Raw genomic sequence first — 21,420 nt, 5'->3', positions numbered from 1 at the left:
GAACCCAACGAGAGCGTTCTGTTTGTCTCCCACTTCCTCCGAGGACTAGGCCTCACTCTAGATTCCTTTGTTAGGGGTCTTATGTTCTATTACGGGCTGGACTTTCATGATCTGGCCCCGGATTCCCTTCCTCACATCTCGTCATTTATTGTCGTATGTGAGGCCTTCCTCCGCATTACCCCTCACTTCGGCCTGTGGCTCAAGACCTTTGATGTGAAGCTGAAGATGATCGAGGGGCAGCACGCAGCGTGCGGAGCTGCTTTAATAAGCAAAATCGCTGACACTCAATGGCCAGAGGGTTCCTACCCAGGGGTGTCCGGATTGTGGCAGCGGGAGTGGTTTTACATCACAGCTCCCCGAAGTGCCAAGTGGGTAGCTGCCCCCACCTTTCGCTCGGGCCCCCAACCGCAACTGATGTCATGGATCAGCAGGGGGCTGAGCTGGGGTCCAGCAAAGGACGTGCCAATACTACAGAGCCGCATCCGAGATCTCTTTGAGAGAGATTTCAGTCTGGTTATGGTAATGCAAGTTATGCTAGTTCGTCGAATCCAGCCTTGCAAACGCCGGCCCCTCCGCATGTGGGAATTCAACCCGGAAGGACCATGAGCTATTCAGCATTTCCTCGGCATAACGCTCGAAGAGATGTACAAATCGTTCTTCGGACCCCAAATAGAGTGTCCGGACACCACCGAGGACGTGGGTCTGAGCTGGAACCGCCCCGCTGCCCTAGTAAGTAATCCCATGCCGAACCTGCTGTCCTTTTATTCATCATGGCATCATTCTAAAGAGCCGCTCTTTGACCAGGACTGGATAACAAAGGCGATGATGATCAGGTGTTCGGCCCCCCTTCCTGAGGGCTTGAACAATCCGGTACTGGACAAGATGCTCGAGCCGGCGCCGTATCCAGTGCCCTCAAAGGAAGATGATGGGGGAATAGAGAGGGCGAAAGCGGGCCTCACTCGCTATTTATTCCAGCCGGGGGAATGAGCGCCTCCGCGAGGGAGGACAACCAGAGGGAAGAGTCTGACATTCTCGCTCCCCGGGGAAGGAAGAGGACTACCTCTGAAGATCTGGAAACTAAGGTTTCCAAACGGGAGAAGAAATCTTCATCAGAGGGTCCTGCCTCGGAGGGTATTCTTGCCGCACAATATCCGCGCGGGGATCAGCCCTCTACCGAGCTGTAAGTAGTCAAAAAGTACTTCATAGTGGAAACATCCTACCTTACTTCCGAAGACAATAACCAATGTTTATAAATTGTAGTCCGGATCGTAGCCTGTCTCGACAGAGTTCATCTACGGGGGATCTTCCGGAGATGATGGAGAGTGAAACGCCCCCCCCCCTCGACACCCCGCCTCATGAAGCGGGTGTGACGCCCCAAGACCGACGCGCCAGGTATCTTCCAGTGATTCGTTGTTGTTGCCTTGTCATTTGCTCGCGTGTCGCATCTTGCCATGTCATCATCCGCATTGCATCATCATGTTTTCAAAACTTGCATCCGTCCGGGTTCCCCCAGTTCCGTCCGTTGTCCGTTCTGAGCCCAGACACACTTGCATGCGCCCGTGGCATGTCCGAAATATTATTTTATAAGTGGCCGGAAAATGTTCTCGGAATGGGTTGAAAGTTGGCGTGCGATGTTGTTATGTTGTCAGTAGACCGCCCGCCAAGTTTCATCGCATTCGGAGTCCGTTTGACGCCCCAACGGATAACTATAGCTGCAGTATAGCCGGTCAAACGTCGGACGTTTTCGGTCTCCGGAAACAGTCGCCGGGTCTCTCTCTTCTCTTCTCTCAGCCCAAGGCTTTCTGCATAGCCCACCATCACTCACTGCCAGGTCCAACCTAACCTCTCTCGTCAGCCCGCGGCCCTCCTCGCGCGCGTCTGAAAACTGTCCCGAACCCGACCCGGATAGTCATCACCATTGGGTCCGGAACATCCCCAAACATATACAAAACATCTCCGATTCTTTGTTGGACTCCCCTAAGCTATTTATTCTCGTCCGCCCGATTACAATCGGAGGGACAAGGTAGCCTCTAATCTAATCCATGCCATGTATATATGCGTCCAAACCCTAGTCCTAGGATCTGTCCCAACCATCTTTTCCCATCGCGTCGCCGCCACCCACTCACCATCTCCATCGGAATCCTCCTAGATCCCCTTCTCACCCAACCAGCTAGCTCCTTCGAGCATCCCTCAATCCCCTCCAGAACCGCAAACAACCACCTCCTCCCTGTTCGATCTAGAGGAGTGGAGCTCCTCCGCGCCCATAGGCTCTCCCGCTTGAGGGCTCCATGCTGTCTTCGCCAAGCTCCAGGAGCTTGAGCCCCTTCTCCCGCGCCCCTGCTCCACCTCATCGTCGGATCTCCATCGCCGTACCACCAATCCATGGGCCCGAGGAGCCCCTGCGCCGTGCTCCTCCCTTGCCGCAATAGGAGAGCATCCCCGAGCTCTTCCCCAACCTCCTCACGTCGCTGCCTTGTCAGCTCTACCTCGCCCGCGCGTTGCCAGGTCGTCCGTCCGCCAGAGCGTGCCCCGCCTCGACCTCGGCGGTGACCATCGACACTGCCGCAGTTGAGCACCAGCGTCCCTCATCCTCCCTTCCTTTCTTTGTCTCCTTCCTAACCTCTGTTTCCCTCTGTCCAGCAATGACAGGAGCTCCATCCCCGAACGCCTTCGCGCCTCCGACCTGAACTCCTCTTGCGCCCGCACCTGGAGCCATGGACGCCTCAAGCTAGGTTTGACTTGCCGCCCTAGTTTCCTCGGCCTCGTCGTCGCGCCTCCGAAGACCGGCCTCGTCGTCACCGGAGACCCCAGGCTAGCCGCCGCCGCGCTAAGTTCCCTGCTCCACGCCGGACTCGGCTTCCTCGTCGTCTCCAGCAACGGCCAGAGCGCCAAGTCCCTCCGCCTCGCCCCGCTTGCCCGCGCCAGTTGTCGCCGGCGGCCATCTCCAGCCCCTCCTCTACTTCGTTCTACGGGGAGGACGAGGTGCCCATGCCTCGCGTGGTCAGCGCCGCCACTCTGAACCTCGCGCTCCCCGCTCGTTCTGCGTTGACCGCAGCCACACCGTACGTGGGCCTCCTCTTGCAGCGCCTCAAGGCCCAGCCTGCTTCCCCTCAAGATCCGGCCTGCCAAGCCTCTTCCCCGACTGGGCTTGGCCCATGTGAGCAACAACCCTTCTCTCTATCGGGCCAACCAGATTCGGCCTGTTTAGGTTTTTTCCCAGATCTGTGAATTTAGTTATTTTTTCCAGAGTTGACAGATTTGCAGAAAAAACCCTAAACATCATGCATATAATAACTTCTTAACCATGCATCGGTTTAAAACAAATTATATACGTAACTTGACTAGAATTTCATCTAGTTTCACAATATCCAATTTTCATGCATGTTTGAAATGTTTATAATGCTGTTTGGTTCAATTTTCTCCTATGACATGTTAAAATGCTTTATTTCATAACTTAATAACCGTAGCTCCAAATTTAATAAACTTTATATGTAAATGGGATAGAAAAATGCCTGGTTTAACATGGTGACATTACTTTGTATGTTTAACAACTCTAAAATTTGCTTTAGGGCAGAACAATACCAAACCTTAAAATATGCATATGGGGTTTTACCGGAATTGTTGTTTGTTATTTCCGGCCTCATTTAAACTTGACTAGATAGTTAGTTTACTAATGCTTCACCCCTTGCCATGGTTAACAACATCTAATTTTGTTGAGTACATAAACGGGAGAGAACTAAATAATTGATATGGTGTTCCTTCAATATGTAACTCGTTGCATATTGAGCTCCACTTAACTTGTAGTTTTGTTTATGCACTTTGCCATGCCATGCTTCATTAAACCGGACATGCATCATACTTGGTTGTGCATCATGTCATGATTATGTGGTGGATGTTTACTATGTTGTTTGCTTCTTTCCGGTGTGGCTTCTTCGGGTTGGTTCCGATAACGTCGCGTTTGTGAGGATCCGTTTGACTACGTCTGTTTGTCTTCTTCATGGACTTGTTCTTCTTTCTTGCGAGATCTCAGGCAAGATGACCATACCCTCGAAATCACTTCTATCTTTACTTAGTTGTTCGCTCTATTGCTATGTCGCGATACCTACCACTTGCTATATCCTGCCTCCCATATTGCCATGTCAAGCCTCTAACCCACATTTCCTAGCAAACCGCTGTTTGGCTATGTTCCCGCTTTGTTCAGCCCCTCTTATAACGTTGTTAGTTGCAAGTGAAGATGAAGTTTGTTCCATGTTGGAACATGGATATGTTGGGATATCACAATATCTCTTATTTAATTAATGCATCTATATACTTGGTAAAGGGTGGAAGGCTCGGCCTTATGCCTGGTGTTTTGTTCCACTTTTGCCGCTCTAGTTTCTGTCATATCGGTGTTATGTTCGTTGATTTTGCGTTCCTTACATGGTTGGGTGTTATGGGGACCCCTTGATAGTTCACTTTGAATAAAACTCCTCCAGCAAGGCCCAACCTTGGTTTTACCATTTGCCTCACCACCACCTACTTTTCCCTTGGGAGTCGCGCTCCTGAGGGTCATCTTTATTTTACCCCCCCGGGCTAGTGCTTCTTTAAGTGTTGGTCCGAACCAGAACCACTTGCAGCGCCACCTCGGGGAAACTTGAGGGTTGGTTTTAGTTGTACGTAGTGTTCATCCGATGTTGCCCTGAGAACGGGATATGTGCACCTCCTATCGGGATGTCGGCGCATCGGGCGGTCTTGCTGGTCTTGTTTTACCATTGTCGAAATGTCTTGTAACCGGGATTCCGAGTCTGATCGGGTCTTCCTGGGAGAAGAAATATCCTTCGTTGACCGTGAGAGCTTGTGATGGGCTAAGTTGGGACACTCCTGCAGGGTTTGAACTTTCGAAAGCCGTGCCCGCGGTTATGGGCATATGGGAATTTGTTAATGTCCGGTTGTAGAAAACTTGACACTTAACTCAATTAAAATGCATCAACAGCGTGTGTAGCCGTGATGGTCTCTTTCCAGCGGAGTCCGGGAAGTGAACACGGTTTTGGAGTTATGTTTGAACGTAAGTAGTTTCAGGATCACTTCTTGATCACTTCTAGTTCACAACCGCGCTTTGCTGCTCTTCTCGCTCTTATTTGCGTAAGTTAGCCACCATATATGCTTAGTGCTTGCTGCAGCTCCACCTCATTGCCCCTTTCCTACCCATAAGTTTAAATAGTCTTGATCTCGCGGGTGTGAGATTGCTGAGTCCCCGTGACTCACAGATAATTCCAAACAGTTGTAGGTGCCGATGTTACCAGTGCAGCTGACGCAACTGAGCTCAAGTGGGAGCTCGATGAAGATCGTGTTCGTTGTGTTGTTTCGCTTCCAGTTGATCAGTAGTGGAGCCCAGTCGGGGCGATCGGGGATCTTTTGCATTAGGGGTTGTCTTTCTTTATTTGGTTCCGTAGTCGGACCTTTTTGTATCTGGATGATGTAATGACATATTTATGTATTGTGTGAAGTGGCGATTGTAAGCCAGCTCTTTATCCCTTTCTTTTTTAGTACATGAGATGTGTAAAGATTACCCCTCTTACGACATGCCTACTACGCGGTTATGCCTCTAAGTCGTGCTCCGACACATGAGAGATATATCCACATCGTGGGTGTTACAGTGGGCGACCTTGAAGTGTCGTCGTGAAGGGCATCTCCGGATCCACTAAGGCCAGAGGACAGCCCTATGGCTACCCGGGATCCCCAGTATCCGGCTCCTAAGGAGAGCGACAACAAGGGTCCGTACAGTGTGCGGTCGGACGCGCTGAAGGATCTTCTGGGGCAAGCGGCCGTCTCGGAAGCGCATCGTACGCTAATGGGTACGGTAATTGAAATGATTTCATCCGCTGAAAGCGCTTTGCATGAAGCCTTTATGAGTCTATTGAAAGGCTTCAAAGTACGTGAAATAATGTATGTTTTTTATAGTACCGCATACGTTAGGTGTGCCCTATGCAGATAGTAGCCCCTGAGACTCTGGTTGTCGTCGAAAACAGCGGCAAACAGAGGATCATAGTCCCAGGTAATAACCAGACCGCCTCGATTTGCAGGTCGCTGAAGCTCCGGTGGCTAGCCGGAGTGATGGGTTTGCCGAGCTAAAGCGGCAACTAGATGCGGCAGATGCCGACATCGTGCTTGTCAACAAGCGTCTTGACGAGGCACAGGGTAAGTGATTTTTTCGGTGACCAACACATAGTAAGGGGAGCATGATGCTAGTATCTTTAATATGTTGTGACTGCAGATGGAGCTACCACCGTGGAGACCCTTCGGGCAGAGCTTGCCCGAGCCAAGGAGCAAGCAAGGAGGAGCAATGCGGCCGCTCTAAAGGCGGCCGAAGAGTTAAGGGCCGAACAAGCCGTGCATTGCGAGAGCAAGGAAAAAATAGCCAAGATGTCTGTAGAGTTAAAAGATGTCGCTGACCGTTACCAGCTTCTTTAAGAAGAAAACCGGGCGAAGGCGACGGACCTGGAGAAGGCCCTGGTGGCTGCAAGGAAGTCCACTCCAAAATTAGAACGACGAAGGAGGAGCTGAATCAAGCTGCAGATATCGTGTCTGGGAAGCCCTTCTTGTTGCGGACTAAGTTCGGAGATCCGAAGTATGCTCCTCTGGACCGGCTCTGGAGTTCTGCGGATGCCTACATGAATTTAGCTGCAAGTGCTGCTGATGCAGCCGAGTACTTCAAGGATCAGAAAGGTCCCAAAGTGGAAAAGCTGTTCTGGTCACAGTTTCACGCTCCAGTCCGTCCGCTGCTGTTGAATGAGCCATTGGCCGAGTGGGCCGAGCTCCATAGGTTGTCCGGACTTGTCATGAGGTCCGTTGTGGATCACCTGTGGCCGGGAGGGCCAAGGCCGAATAGCTACCTTAGTTTAGTGCAACAATTCCTTGGTGTTGTGCCACGCATCGATGCTGTAAAGAGATCGGCGTGCATAGAGGGTGCGCGGATGGCCTTTGCCCGTGTCAAGACATACTGGGCGGAGATGGAGGCCACCACTGTTGCGACACAGGGTTCGGCCGTAGGTCGAGTAGCTGCCGAGCACTACTTTGAAGAAGTTCTTGAAGGCGCTTGTTCGATAGAGGCTCAGTGCTTGAAGAATATTATGTTCTAGTGACATGTATTCCCATTGTAAAAACAATGTTTTATTGAATTATCAAGGTTGTATTTATACTTTTGCCTGAAAGTACTATGATGCCTCCTGTGCGGCCGTTTATGTATATATGTATATAACCTGAAAGTTTGCAGTCGTCGGCTTCCGCCCCCACGCATATAATGCGGGGGTGTTTGCAAAAAATGCATATCCACACTTGATCCAACGTCTTGGTCCGTTAAGGAGGTGGTAGCGCAGGGAACGAGGCAATCGGACTATATTTCTTTAACACTTTCACTTAGCCATAGGAGTTTGACGGTGGGGCTACTATATAGCCCCTGGTACTTCTACGCTTGTTCGAATACGGGGCGCGTACGTACATGACCGGGAAACCGCCCTTCGTTAATGTGGAGGAATCCCGAAGATTCCGCTGAGTCATCGAGTGGTTGACCAGTCTCTCGCTATATCATGACAGTCAGTTTTCGGCTTTCTCTACTAAGGTGCTCGTCCGGATGAACCAGGGCACAATCGCAGTAGTTCTCCCAGTGCTACCTTAGCCGATATAATGGAACGTAAGGTACCAAAACGTGGGAGCCAGGCAAACCCAACATTTGACCAAAGACATGATTCGGAGCTGATGCATATAGGGCCAAACTCGCGATGCCGAACACTCCCTAAGGTGTTCGGTCTTCATAACATATACCGGGCGAAACAATGCCCTTAATAAGAAACCCCATGTGTCCAGGTACGTGCAATATCCTGACGTGGCCACATGCCAAGAACGTCAGCATCCTTCTCGGTTGTGTGGAGTATCCGGAGGATGTGAGCAACAAGAGACAGTAAAAAAAGGTTTGCACATGGTCTTAATCTAAAAAGAAACCTTTGGGCGGGTCCCTGTTGCACGTCTGCGCCTGTGTCTCCGTTGTGCCGTGTCCTGGACCGGTGTAGCACGATTATCATCTGTAAAAGGAAAGAACTTAGGTGAAAGTTGCCGTGCCAAAAAAGAAGAATTGGTTATTATCAATGAACTATCAAAATTCAGGAGAAGTCAAGTTGAGTCGGGCTGGCCCTGATTGCACGCGGGGAGCCCCTGGTATCGTTTATGAGGGTTTGATCATCATCAAACCCGTCTCGTGTGTATGTGATGGAACTCCGGACTCGTCTAACCATGTCCGTGGTCTTGACGACCTGCCATTTTTTCTGGTTGGTGAGGCCGTCTAGTTCGCGGCTGTTAGAGCCGCCGCGTCCTCTTCCATACGTAAACAACATTCGGTATTTCCGCTAACTATGATGATGCCACGTGGACCGGGCATCTTAAGCTTGAGAAAGGCATAATGCAGTATTGCGTTAAAATGAGCGAAAGCCACCCTTCCGAGTAGTGATTGATAATCACTTCGGAATGGAGCGATGTGAAAAGTTAACCTTTCGCTTCGGAAGTTATTGGGAGAACCGAATACCACCTCCAGTAGTAGAGAGCCCGTACAGCGGGCCTCTTGGCCTGGTATTACTCCCTTGAAGGTAGTATTACTGTGGCTTATTTGTGTCGGGTCTATCCCCATTTTGCGGACTATGTCCTGATATATCAGATTTAGATCACTGCCGCCGTCCATGAGGACTCGTGTGAAATGCTACCCGTTTATTATTGGGTCTAACACCAAGGCCGCCAGTCCTTCATGCCGGATATTTGTATCATGATCCCTACGATCAAAAGTGATCGAGCAGGCCAACCAGGGGTTGAACCTAGGGGTGACGGGCTCTATGGCGTGTGTGCCTCAGAGTGCATGCTTGCTTCTCCTTTTTGTCACATGGATCACGTTTACTGTTTTAACCTCTGGTGGGAACTTTTTCTGTCCTCTGGCGCTTTGCTGGCGAGGTTCATCCTCGTCTTCGCTTGGCGTCTCTTCCCCTTTGTGTTCGGCGTTTAGCTTACTGGCTTGCTTGAAGACCCAACATTCTTTGTGGGTATGATTTGCAGGTTTGTCTGGGGTGCCATGAATCTGACAGAGTTTGTCAAGAATTTTGTTTAGGCCAGATTGTCCTTCTCTGCTGCCTTTGAAAGGGTTTTTCCCCTGACCTGGTCGGGAGCCCCTGAATCCGGCGTTTATCGTCGTGTTATCTAGGCTACCTTCTTTATTTCGACGCTTGTTTTTGTTGCGTCTTGGTTTACCATTGCCATCCCTGACTTCGGATGTGCTTGGGTCGCTGGTGCTGCTACGGGCCAACCAGTTGTCCTCGCCCGCACAAAAGCGGGTCATGAGGCTTGTTAGGGCTGCCATTGTTCTCGGTATTTCTTGACCGAGGTGTCTGGCGAGCCATTCGTCTCGGACGCTGTGTTTAAAAGCTGCTAAGGCTTCGGCGTCCGGACAGTCGATGATTTGATTCTTCTTGGTGAGGAACCTGTTCCAAAGCTTTCGGGCGGACTCTCCGAACTGTTGGATTATATGACTTAAATCGTCTGCATCCGGAGGTCGGACATAAGTCCCTTGAAAATTGGCCCGAAAAGCGTCCTCGAGCTCCTCCCAACTTCCAATTGAGTTTTCGGGGAGGCTTTTCAGCCAGTGTCGAGCTGGCCCTTTAAGCTTGAGGGGCAAGTATTTAATGGCATGGAGATCGTCTCCACGAGCCATATGAATATGGAGGATGAAGTCCTCTATCCAGACTCCAGGGTCTGTGGTCCCGTCGTACGCCTCTATGTTCACCGGTTTGAATCCCTCTGGGAATTCGTGATCCAGCACCTCATCAGTGAAACATAAGGGGTGTGCGGCACCCCTGTATTGGGATGCGCCATGGTGTTCGGACGGTTGTAGTCTTCGGTGTTGGTTTTGTACCGTAGCGTGCTTCCTAGATCCATAGATAGATCTGGTCACGCCAGATTTTTGACGCAAGTTCTCACGTAGATCGTGTGTTGACTTATGCGCGATTTTGTTAGCTGCTCTATCGCGTTTACAAGGTGGTGGATCCGGGCGGTTGGCCGTATCACTCTTCGGCTGTATGGGCTCTAAGGCCTCATCATCGAATTTCGGTAATAGCTTGTGCTTTGGATAGCTATTTTTATGGTAACTTCCACCATACTTTGTTACTTTGTTCCACCTGCTGTTGAGCGTATCTTGTGCGGCCTTAAGCCTTTGCTTTTGTTTCTTCAGGCTCCTCGATGTGGCAATAAGCCTTCTGCGGAGGTTCTCTTGCTCCAGGTGCGTTTCCGGGATGATGTGTGCATCTTCGTCCGGACTGCTTTCTTCCCCAGACAGGGCTTGATGAGGCTTATCCTTGGCGTCATCGTGTTCGGACGTCGGATCCATACTATGTTTGCAGTTTGCATCTTGATCGTTTTCTGCCACCGGGGTGGTGCAGTTGTCATTTCTTCCAGACTCGAGTGGGCTATTATTCCCTATTGCGCTGTTATCATTGTTTTTGCTATGGCAGGACTTAGAGCGGCGCCGCTGACGTCGGCGCTTGGGTTGCTTGGAGGGTGCATCCTCCGTTGTCTCTTCACCATTGCCCTCTCTGGGTGCATCCACCATGTATATGTCATGTGATGAAGTGGTGGTCCGGCGCCCTGTGGGCGGTGGTTCCTGTTCGTCTCCGGCATCATCGTCCATACCGTCGTTGTCTTCGGAGTCGAAGTCGAGCATGTCGGTTAACTCGTCAACAGTGGCTACTAAGTGGGTGGTGGGTGGGCAGCAAATTTCTTCGTCGTCCGCATCCCATTCTGGCCGGACATAGTTCGGCCAAGGTTCTCCTAACAGGGAGAGAGACCTTAATGAATTTAGCACATCTCCGAAAGGTGAGTGCTGAAAGATATTCGCGGAGGTGAATTCCATGATCAGTGCCCAGTCGGATTCGACGGGCACGGATGTGAGCGGCTCGGAGTCCGTGGTCGGAGATGAATCCAGTGGTTCGGCGACACGGCTCTTGTAAGGGGTGAAGTCAGTGTCTGGCTCTATCGCCACTGAGAGTGCGGCCTCCATGGCGGGTTCTATACCTCCGCTCTCGGATGGCGCGATTTGCTCCGGATTAACGGCCGGAGTAGCTGCGGATGCGATCTCCCGAGCACTGTCCGACGACAGAGTTACGTCTTGCTCATCGCGGTTGTGCGGCACGTCCGTCATGGGCTCGAATCCGTCGAAGATCAAGTATCCGCGGATGTCGGCCGTGTAGTTCAAGTTTCCAAATCTGACCTGATGGCCAGGGGCGTAGCTTTCCATCTGCTCCAGATGGCCAAGCGAATTGGCCCGCAGTGCAAAACCGCCGAATACGAAGATCTGTCCGGGGAGGAAAGCCTCACCTTGGACCGCATCGCTAGCGATGATCGAAGGAGCCATCCAACCTTATGGTGACGACACAGTGGAACTCTCAATGAAAGCTCCAACGTCGGTGCCAACATCGGCGGATCTCGGGTAGGGGGTCCCGAACTGTGCGTCTAAGGCGGATGGTAACAGGAGGCAGGGGACACGATGTTTACCCAGGTTCGGGCCCTCTTCATGGAGGTAATACCCTACGTCCTGCTTGATTGTTCTTGATAATATGAGTAGTACAAGAGTTGATCTACCACGAGATCGGAGAGGCTAAACCCTAGAAGCTAGCCTATGGTATGATTGTTGTTGTGTATATGTTGTCCTACGGACTAAAACCATCCGGTTTATATAGACACCAGAGGGGGCTAGGGTTACACAAGGTCAGTTACAAAGGAGGAGATATACATATCCGTATTGCCTAGCTTGCCTTCCACGCCAAGTAGAGTCCCATCCGGACATGGGACGAAGTCTTCAATCTCGTATCTTCATAGTCCAACAGTCCGGCCAAAGGATATAGTCCGGCTGTCCGGAGACCCCCTAATCCAGGACTCCCACACCAACGGTTCCCTCGGCGACCACGGGTCCTCTGCCGGGGGAAGGGTTGTCGAAGCCACCCCGGCATAGGGCCTACCTCCGGGTGTCCCCTGGTTTCGCGTGCCTTGGGGAGGGGCCTGGCTCCCGACCCCTCTCCTACAGCCCCCAACGCGATCCTCCTATTGCCAGGGGGCTGTCGAGCTGGGGCCGCCTGCCGCCGCGGTGACCTGCTCCTCCTATGACTCATGGTTAGCGTAAGCTTGCTCCTGAGGGATTAGGGGTACCCTGTAGTGGTCATCGCACACGTGGTCGTGGTGGTTCCCCGGCAGCACCTGGAAGGCTTCGGCTCCTTGCGCTCCTTCTTCCCAATCTTCTCCAGCGAACGAGCCCGGACCGTCCTCCGGTGCGTACTCCTGGTCCGTCATGCGGGGCACGTAGGCCTCCGGGGCTGTTACCCCGAATACCTTGCCGTGGTGCCCCGCACTCCATGCCGCTCGGCCCATCGTGGCGTCCTGGGGGTGATAGGGTGTCATCCCACTCGGGCCATGGAAGGCGACGCTTGTGCCCATGCTTGTTGCGGGCGGTACGAGGGCGATAGAGCCCCCGGCGCCGCCGGCCGTGCCGGCTTTGACGAAGCCCCCTGGCGCACTCGATGGTGTGTGATGGCGGCGTGGCCCACCAAAGACCCCCGTAGCGGCCTGAAGGGGGAGCTGATGGCAGAAGGGCGGGGCTCCCGAGGCCGCCGCGTCCAGCAGCTCGGCGACGCGCTCCAGCAGTGTGTCCCGGCTGCTTTCCATCAGCCGGTACCGCAGCAGCTCCCTTGCCATAGTGAGTGTTGTCCGCATGTTTACTTTCTCCTGTTGTGAGTGCGGCGCCGTCGCTGCGACGTGGCTTGCTGCTTTGGTAGCGGCTCGTACTTGCCGTGGAGTGAGGGTAGCCGACGCCCCGCCGCGTCGCCCGTGCCCCGCAGGATTGGGTGGCGCTCGGGCCGCCTGGAGCGCGGGGTTGAGGTCTTCATAGGCGGGGGGCGCCGACCGGGCTGGCCAGGCTGCCCAGCGGTCGGGATCAGCTCTTGGGTCGTCGGACATCGTGGTCGCGGTGCGTCTGCAAGTCGATTGTCGGAGAAGAAGCTCCGGCTCACCCCTACCTGGCGCGCCAAATGTCGGATGTGGGGTTCCGGAAAACCCTTAAGGTTTGAACACTGGGGTGCGCGCGAAGTCTTTCCCTCCTACCGATCTACGCCCTAGCTCGCTAAGATCTCGCGGACGAACTCGACGAACTCGCAACACGGAAAGACACAAGATTAATACGGGTTCGGGCCACCGTTGTGGTGTAACACCCTACTCCAGTGTGGTGGTGGTGGATTGCCTCTTGGGCTGATGATGAACAGTACAAGGGGGGAGAACAACCTCCTCAGGTTGAGGTGTTCTTGTGCGTGGCTACTTGTGTGGGTGAGAGAGGGATCTAAGATGTCGTCTCCTCGCCCCTCCTTCTTCCTTCTGTTTGCCAATCCCCCTTTTTTCTCTCCCTCTCTCCCCTCTCTATGGTGGTGGCTAGTCCTACTTATAGAGGCCCTGGTCCTCTTCCCAAATGTTGAGTGGGAAAGGAGCCAACAATGGCGGGCAAATTTGAAGGGGGACAGCTAGTACAAGCCATCCTAACAAAAGGTGGTCTCCGCCTGCGAAAGGCTCTGGTGGTGACGCCGTCTTGGGCTCCACGATGACCTCCATCTTCTCGTCCTTCTGTTCTTGGTCTTGTTGCACTGAAATGGCAACCTTTTCCTGAGGCCTTGGTACTCCGTGGTTGCGCTTGCCTCCTTTGCACCAAAGAGGAAACAAGGACGCTGCGCGCGCTAGCGCCTGCCTGGCGCCCGCCTGGTGTCGACCGTCATGGCTCACGTAAGAGAGCCTCGTGAGGTTCGCCTAGCCTTGATATCTCCACTCCTTGTGAGCTTGCCTGACTAGGCCACTCGAGAGGAGGTATCGTGCCATCCGCCTCGTGAGGGTGTTGGGTGCCTTGTTGGTGAAGATGGGTCGTACGACCTGCTGGATCAGCCACGCCGCGGGCCGCAGGCAGGCAAGTCTAGGGACCCCCGTTCCCAGGACGCCAACAATCGTGTGTGATTGTTCATTGGTCCAACATGGTTTATTCCTTGAAACTGTGTGTGTTGCCTGAGGTCATCACCCACGGTATTTTTTCAATAACCGTTTGCAATAGCAAGACCCAATTAGCAGGCTAATTGCCCAATTATTAATAATCCATTTATTAATCTAATTGACATTCATATTAAGCACATACTATATTTCATTTCCATATTAAGGAAGCGAAATTTCATAATTGAAATACATCAGAGTACAACATGATATAGCTTCAGCACTCAGCTACCCCATTACACAACTGCACTGGCACCAAGTTTCACATGCAACATGTAGAACCTTTCGAAATTAGCATCATATGCAAGTAAGGGCTGATTAACCTAAAGAAAAGAGTGCATGCATCAGAAAACACTTTTATTTCATTCTAATTCTTGTATCAATAAGATCATATTGGGATCCATCTACGAAAATCTCTATTGCATCAATAAAACAAACCCCTATATATATATATATCCCTTTTTGGTATAGAAAGTTCCAGCCAATTCCAATAGCTTGTGATAGAGTCAAGGGTGCGATTACCCTGGAATTTCAGCTCACACTTTCGGAAAGCTCGATAGTATCGTATTCCGCTCGTATGCTCTCGTTATGTAATAGAATACCTTTTATTGTTCATCAAGTGAACGTAGCCCTTTCATAGTCTATGCCCCTTTATTCTTAAGTGAGGGAATCCCCTGAAAGCCGGTGATTGAGTGAGTTTTTTCCAGGAAGCTAGTTCTTTAGGGCATAAATGCGCCTCTTATTGGCTGTGAAAAGCATACATTTCCTTTCCCACCTGTTCTCGGTGCCTTCTTTATGCTCTTTCCTAAGGAAGCAAGAGGAAGAGTGAGGGTCGACAGGCAAAGAATGGCTTGAGTGAAAGCTGGAGTGGCACAAGACAGATTGAAGGCAAAGGGAATAGCTCATATGGAAAGAAACATATATAGTCAATGAAATTCTAAAGATAGCCGTAATAAGCGATGTGATAAAAGATTCAGAATGAATGAATAGAATCTAATAACATCAGGTTCCCATGAAAAAATGGGATTGGGGGAGTAGTTCCCCTCTAGCCAATCCTAAAAGTTCTTCTGCCTTCGATCCCGTGGTAAGCCTTTCAAGTTTCCAGCCAGTAGACAAGAAATTCAGTAAGTAATAGAAACGGGATAGCCATCATAAAAGGGAAATCTCAATCAGTACTTCTTTTTTGGAAAGCAAGGTTGAGTTATATGAAACAGAGGCAAGAAGACGAAAAGACGTTCACGTTACCAATTCCGTCTCGTCTGGTCTTTTATTGGTTTTGTTTTTTCTCTCGTGCCCTTCTGGGCGGTACAAAGAACTGATGTAGGGGTTGCCGCTCCTTAGTTCATCTCTCGGTAGAACAAGGCACCTATGTGGTGGGTTCGACTCCCACAGGAGTGTACATTTCCAATCGATTTGGTACTTTTCTTGATTCAGAGTTCTTGTTGTCCATTACGAATTCTTTAGCGATGTAAAGCCATCAAGAAGTAGACCAGCACGGGTTTTTCCTATCTCGGTATTCGTTCTTGAATCAGTGACTGAGAGTAAGGGCTAGTGATCCATCTAATAACTAAAGGTGGGGCATCTTTCTTTTCGTAGTAAACAACTCTATTGAGAATCTAGTTTCTTGATCGAAGTAAAGAAGAATTGTAGTTCCTCTTTAGGCGAGCTACTTCGTTCCTATTCTCCGACTCTGAATAGGAGAAGGTTGTAACGAACCCAAAATACTTCGCTAAGGTTCAACCGTTTTTCTACGGTTTTCTTCTAATTTCTTCTAAGGAATTCTGATCAACAGAAAAAAAATCTAAGCGAAGGCACCTTTCTCTGTATGGAAAAAGGAAGAAGATGTTGCTTCGGCTCCATTTCTAGCTCTGCTTGAGCTGCTTCGTCTGTTTCTCTTGATGTGGGTGTCGGTCTTTTGAGATCTCTTCTCTCACTTTCGGAGCACAGTTGGTCCTCAATTTGAAAACCGACAAAGGTGACTTCTTCCTTATTCACGCCTTGATGCACCTTTTTTCTGTTCAATCTCTCCTGAGAGTAGTGCATCGATACAACAGAGTTCTTATTCTTACCCTTCAAAAGATCGGGAAAGGTCATTCTAGGCACTTTATCAGATGTCTCATTCCATCCTTTACCTTGTGCCATGCATGATTCCTAGATCGATTGAATGATCAATTCGAACTTTAGGAACGTAGTCCCTTTGGCCACATAGGAAAAGGTTCATTGTTTTATTTGAAGTAGTGAAACTAATCAACCAAGCGAAGCAAAAGAGATAAACGTAGTGATTATTATTAAAAGATTGGAATGATATTAAGCATAACAAGATGCTAGCTCACATTGGCATCTTTCAACCTTTCAGATAACTTCTCTCCATACTAACCAAGAAGAGCAGGGTGGTTTTTCTACCATTAGCGAGTAGTTCCCTCTCCATTTTGCAATACAAATATAAGATCACTATTATTACGAGTGGTGAAAACGAAAGCAATAGTCGCGTACTGGAATCCCAGTAAAGATGAGTGATTTTCATCAAAAAGAACAAAAGCTAGAGGAATGTGATCCAGGAAAAAACGGAAACATTGCACTTTTTTCGTTTGCAAGTAGTTAAAGAGGGAATCCACTACCAAAAGAGAAAGAGTTCAGCTGCCCCGATTTCTCGAAGGGTAAGAAGAAAATAAGAAGTCTCTTGAGCAGTGAGGAGCACAACGATTTGTGCTCTGAGCGATAGAAGTCAAAGGTGCTACTAAAAGGGGGCAATGAGATAATAGCTTGAAACAATAGGAGAGAAGTGGTAGCTTCATGTCGGGGCAAATTGAAACATCTTAGCCGTAAAAAACCCTTCCCTTTTCAAGTCCTTGCTATCCCTCTCGCTCTACCCAACTATCTATAATGGGGCAGAGAAGGATAAGCAAAGTAGGTGCACAAATATTTATTAATTAAGAGTTTTCGAGACTTCATTCTCTTTTTAGTTTTGACTCTGGGTCCGGTACAGGTTGACGCAGAGGATAGGGATGGGAAAATAAGCCCTAGCTTTGGGAAGGACCGGATCATAACATGAATTTCAGGTCATACTTAGTAGATGGAGATCTAGGTACTCTTTCTTCCCCAGATGGGGAATGGGCCAAGCCGATCCGTTGTTGGCTCTGAAAGTGCATTTCCTAGTTCGAAAGAAGCTGAATCCGGGTGCAAATGGGATTCAAAATGATTCTTATGTTTCGTAGCATGCTGCGCAGACTCACTTGGTAAATAGCCTTCCCTAAAAGAGGCAAGGTGCTCACACATGAAATTCCCATTTGAAGGATATCCTATTTGACTTTTATGCCATACTTGGGCAAAGCCATTGAGACTATATCCATCACCAGGAAGAAGAGAAGTGAAGCCATAATTTCTTTAGGATAAGCCTGAGATATCTAGTACAGTAACAGTGGTCGAATTGCTGCATAGCCCCCCTAATACGAATTTGGAAAATCCTCGTTCCAAAGTTAGCGCACCATTGATGTAAGTAAATATTAGTAGGCACACAGGCATCCCGTTGTAAGGAAGGAAAGAGCAAGAGCTAGGGCTAAGCGCTCGAGTTACGGTTGTTGACTCGGAATTGTAAGCCGAAGAAGCACTCTTGTGACCTGGCCGTATGAATGGTTTCTTTCTCCATACCAGAGCTAAATAATTAGGCATAAAAATTCAAGGAAGGTTTGCCTTCACTTCAACCTTAACCATTGACGGAAGATTCATACCTATGAATATTCCCCTCCTCATTTGCTGAAAGCACTTCCTATAGCGAACCAGGCAAGGAACATACCGAGTAGGCTAGTACCAATTTCTCCACATCAATAGCAAAATAGGCATATGAATATTAAGTAGGAAATTCCTTCATCTCAGATGAGGTAGGTAATCTACCATAATATATTTCCATTTCCAGGTAAGATGAGCGGAGACGAGTTTATCAGCACTGATACCCCACGCATCGTGGCCGGTTCCCTCGGGGGTAGAAACTTAGCTTGGAGAAAGATCCCATTGATCTTTGGGCTGGCCCTTGCCTATTCAAAGTATGGTGTCTCATAAATGCTTTGTTAATGCCTCTTATTTGTAGGACCGGTCCAAAGCGCGGCTGAGTTGACGTTGATAGACTTGTGCGTGCTCCGCCGCTCGTAACCTTTTTTTTCTCCCATCGATCGAATCGACGAGGTCAAGTTTCGAGAGTATAGCCTCTCTGTTGGTGTCAAAACCGGCGGATCTCGGGTAGGGGGTCCCGAACTGTGCATCTAGGCGGATGGTAACAGGAGGCAGGGGACACGATGTTTTACCCAGGTTCGGGCCCTCTTGATGGAGGTAAAACCCTACGTCCTGCTTGTTTATTCTTGATAGTATGAGTAGTACAAGAGTTGATCTACCACGAGATCGGAGAGGCTAAACCCTAGAAGCTAGCCTATGATATGATTGTATGTTGTCCTACAGACTAAAACCCTCCGGTTTATATAGACACCGAAGGGGGCTAGGGTTACACAAGGTCGGTTACAAAGGAGGAGATATACATATCTGTATTGCCTAGCTTGCCTTCCACGCCAAGTAGAGTCCCATCCAGACACGGGATGAAGTCTTCAATCTTGTATCTTCATAGTCCAATAGTCCGGACAAAGGATATAGTCCGGCTGTCTAGAGACCCCCTAATCCAGGACTCCCTCAGTAGCCCTTGAACCAGGCTTCAATGATGATGAGTCTGGCTCACAGTTATTGTCTTCGGCATTGCAAGGAGGGTTCCTCCTTCGAATACACCACAGAAGAGTTTGAATACAAAGATATTGCTCGACCCTGCAAAATAAGTCCCACATACCACCGTAGAGAGAATAATATTTCCACAAATCTAATCTGGTGACATGTTTTGGCAACATGACATCATGCCATGGCCCGGTAATTATTCGAACCATTTTTCTTTAACCAGCCCTGCACATAACGCGAGGCGGTTTCTTGACATGTCTTGTCAAAGCAGAGATCGTGTCCCCCTTATTATGGGATTCTCATCAATACGGGCATGGGTAACCCAACCGCGCCAACAATTACAGCGCTTGGGGGATAAGAAAGTTTTACCAGGCTAGTGGGGGCGCATAGTTTCGTCCGCCCTTATAAAGGGATAAGGTTTAACCTTCTTCGACCCAGGCCTTCTTCCTCCTTGCTCATCCATTCTCGTCCACTTGAGCTCCAGCGCCCAAGTCCACATCCTTCTCCTCAACCTTCTCCAAACATGTCCGGAGCGGGAGGCAAGTGGATGGTCTCCTCCGTCATGGATAGAAACATCAAAAAACTACGTGGAGCCGGATACTTAGCCACGGATATCGCGCATTATCTGCCAGCTGCGGGGCAGATAGTCCGTACCCCGGAACCTCACGAGAGGGTGGTTTTCCTCCATCACTTCCTCTAAGGACTGGGGTTTCATGATCTGGCCCCGAATTTCATCCTCAACATATCGGCGTTCATCGTCGTGTGCGAGGCTTTCCGCCGCATCCGGCCCCACTTCGGTCTGTGGCTGAAGACCTTCAATATCAAGCCGAAGGTGGTGGGCGGCCAACAAGCGGAATGCGGCGGAGCCATGGTGGGCAAGATGCCCAATGTTATATGGCTCGAGGGCTCCTTCGTGGAGACCATAAAGGGGTGGCAATCGGGATGGTTCTACATCACCGAGCCGTGCGACACCAACTGGGTGGCGACCCCCGAGTTTCGATCCGGAATCCCCACGCGGCTCACTTCCTGGAAGGAGAAGGGCATGTCCTGGGTTCATCAGTGGAGCTGCACGAACTCCAGAAGTGTATCCGGAACATGATAAGCAAAAAACTCAAGCTTGTCAACATAGTCCAAGTCATACTCTTCCGCCGGATCCTCCCGTGTCAACAACGGGATTTCAATTTATGGGAGTTCGACCCGACCCAGCACCAGACTCTACACGAGCTCTTTGACACGACGCACAAGGACGTCTGGAAGGTGCTGTTCAAGAGCGCCGAGGTCCCTCCCTCTCTTACCGAGGACCGTGGGCTAAGCACGAAGCGCCTTGCGAATTCGGTAAGTTCTGTACATCTGGTAGGGTATTTATTTCCCATAGTTTGACCATGTGCGGGGTCTGAGCTCCCATGCCTTTGACAGGACTGGGTGAAGACGTCGGGGCAGATTAACTGTCCGGCCCCTCTGCCCGAAGATAATGCGGACGCTCTCTTGACGGAGATGCTGACTCCGACTCCTTACAAGGTGCCGGAGAAGACCAAGAAGAAGGCCAAGGGAACCCGAAAGAGTTCCCGACGCCAGGTGGTATCGGACTCATCGTCCGATGACTCTGTGATGCACTCCTCCCACGAAGACGAGGAGGAAGATGAAGATGCTCCCCCTCCAGCTGGGGGAGACAAGAAAAGGAAGGCCGCCCCAACCGGGGGGCCCGAAGGGTCCAAGAAGGGAAGGACTCTCCTTCCGGACTGCTCCACCACCGCCGCCGAAGGCAAAGACGAGTGGCTGCTCAAGGCCAAGCCCCTGGTGAAGTCTTAAGTATTCGGATACGAGAGTAACTCATAGCATACCTTTGTCGCACTGCTTCTCCTAACGCCGAATATGATTATGCAGACCGCCCCAAGCCCGTATCGACGTATCCTCGTCGGACGACTCCTTGGACTCGTCGGATATTGATAGCGATCCACTTCCGACCGCCTCCTCCCCTTGCCCTATGGACAATGCCGAGGTATTGTCTTAGGAGGCACCGGGTCAAGGGGAGACAATCCCGGAGGAGCCTCAAGGCGACCTTCCGGACTCCGGGAGCAAAGGGAGTAAGGCTCCCGAGGGCTCCGAGTTCGGCCCTCAGCCGAACACCGCGCCGGAACCTCCAGTGGTTCCGGACTCGGGCAGGCGGCCTCCTTCCAAAAGGGGCAAGACGCCCGTGCCGGTGACCTCTGTCCATCCAGAGGCACTGGACAACCTGCTGGGAGCGCTTCGCGGTGCTTCCATCTACGAAGAGCACCGCACTATTATGAGTGCGGTGATCAAGAAGGTTCAGTCCACCAAGAGCGGACTGACTGAAGCCTGTGCCAGCCTTCTAACAGGCTTTGAGGTAAGTATTTAAAATATAGGAAAAATATTACCGCATAGACAGTAGCCCCTGATGCTCTGTTTGGTGTTCACAAAGAAAAGCCGAATAGAGGATCAAATAATATCTGTAGGAGTCTAATACTAGTATGTCTGTATGCGTATGCAGGCTTCACTGCTGACCTCTGTCGCACTGACTGCGGAGGTCGTTGCATTGAAGCAGGACCTCGAGGGGTCCGAGAAAGAGCTCGGCCTTGCCAAGAGGTAGCTCGAGGAGAACAAAGGTAAGTG

General features: G+C 50.5%; 1 long non-coding RNA gene across 1 annotated transcript; it reads left to right on the top strand.

The window, feature by feature from the left end:
• Positions 1-2,089: 2,089 nt before the first annotated feature.
• On the top strand, positions 2,090-3,277 carry LOC125548504. Its single transcript, XR_007301105.1, has 2 exons — positions 2,090-2,567; positions 2,641-3,277. It is a non-coding gene; the product is annotated as an uncharacterized LOC125548504 (long non-coding RNA).
• Positions 3,278-21,420: the final 18,143 nt, after the last annotated feature.

The sequence above is a fragment of the Triticum urartu genome, chromosome 3 (assembly GCF_003073215.2).
Source record: "Triticum urartu cultivar G1812 chromosome 3, Tu2.1, whole genome shotgun sequence".
Lineage (NCBI taxonomy): Eukaryota > Viridiplantae > Streptophyta > Magnoliopsida > Poales > Poaceae > Triticum > Triticum urartu.
The sequence above is the reverse complement of the archived record's forward strand: the minus strand, read 5'-3'. Positions and strand labels throughout refer to the sequence as shown.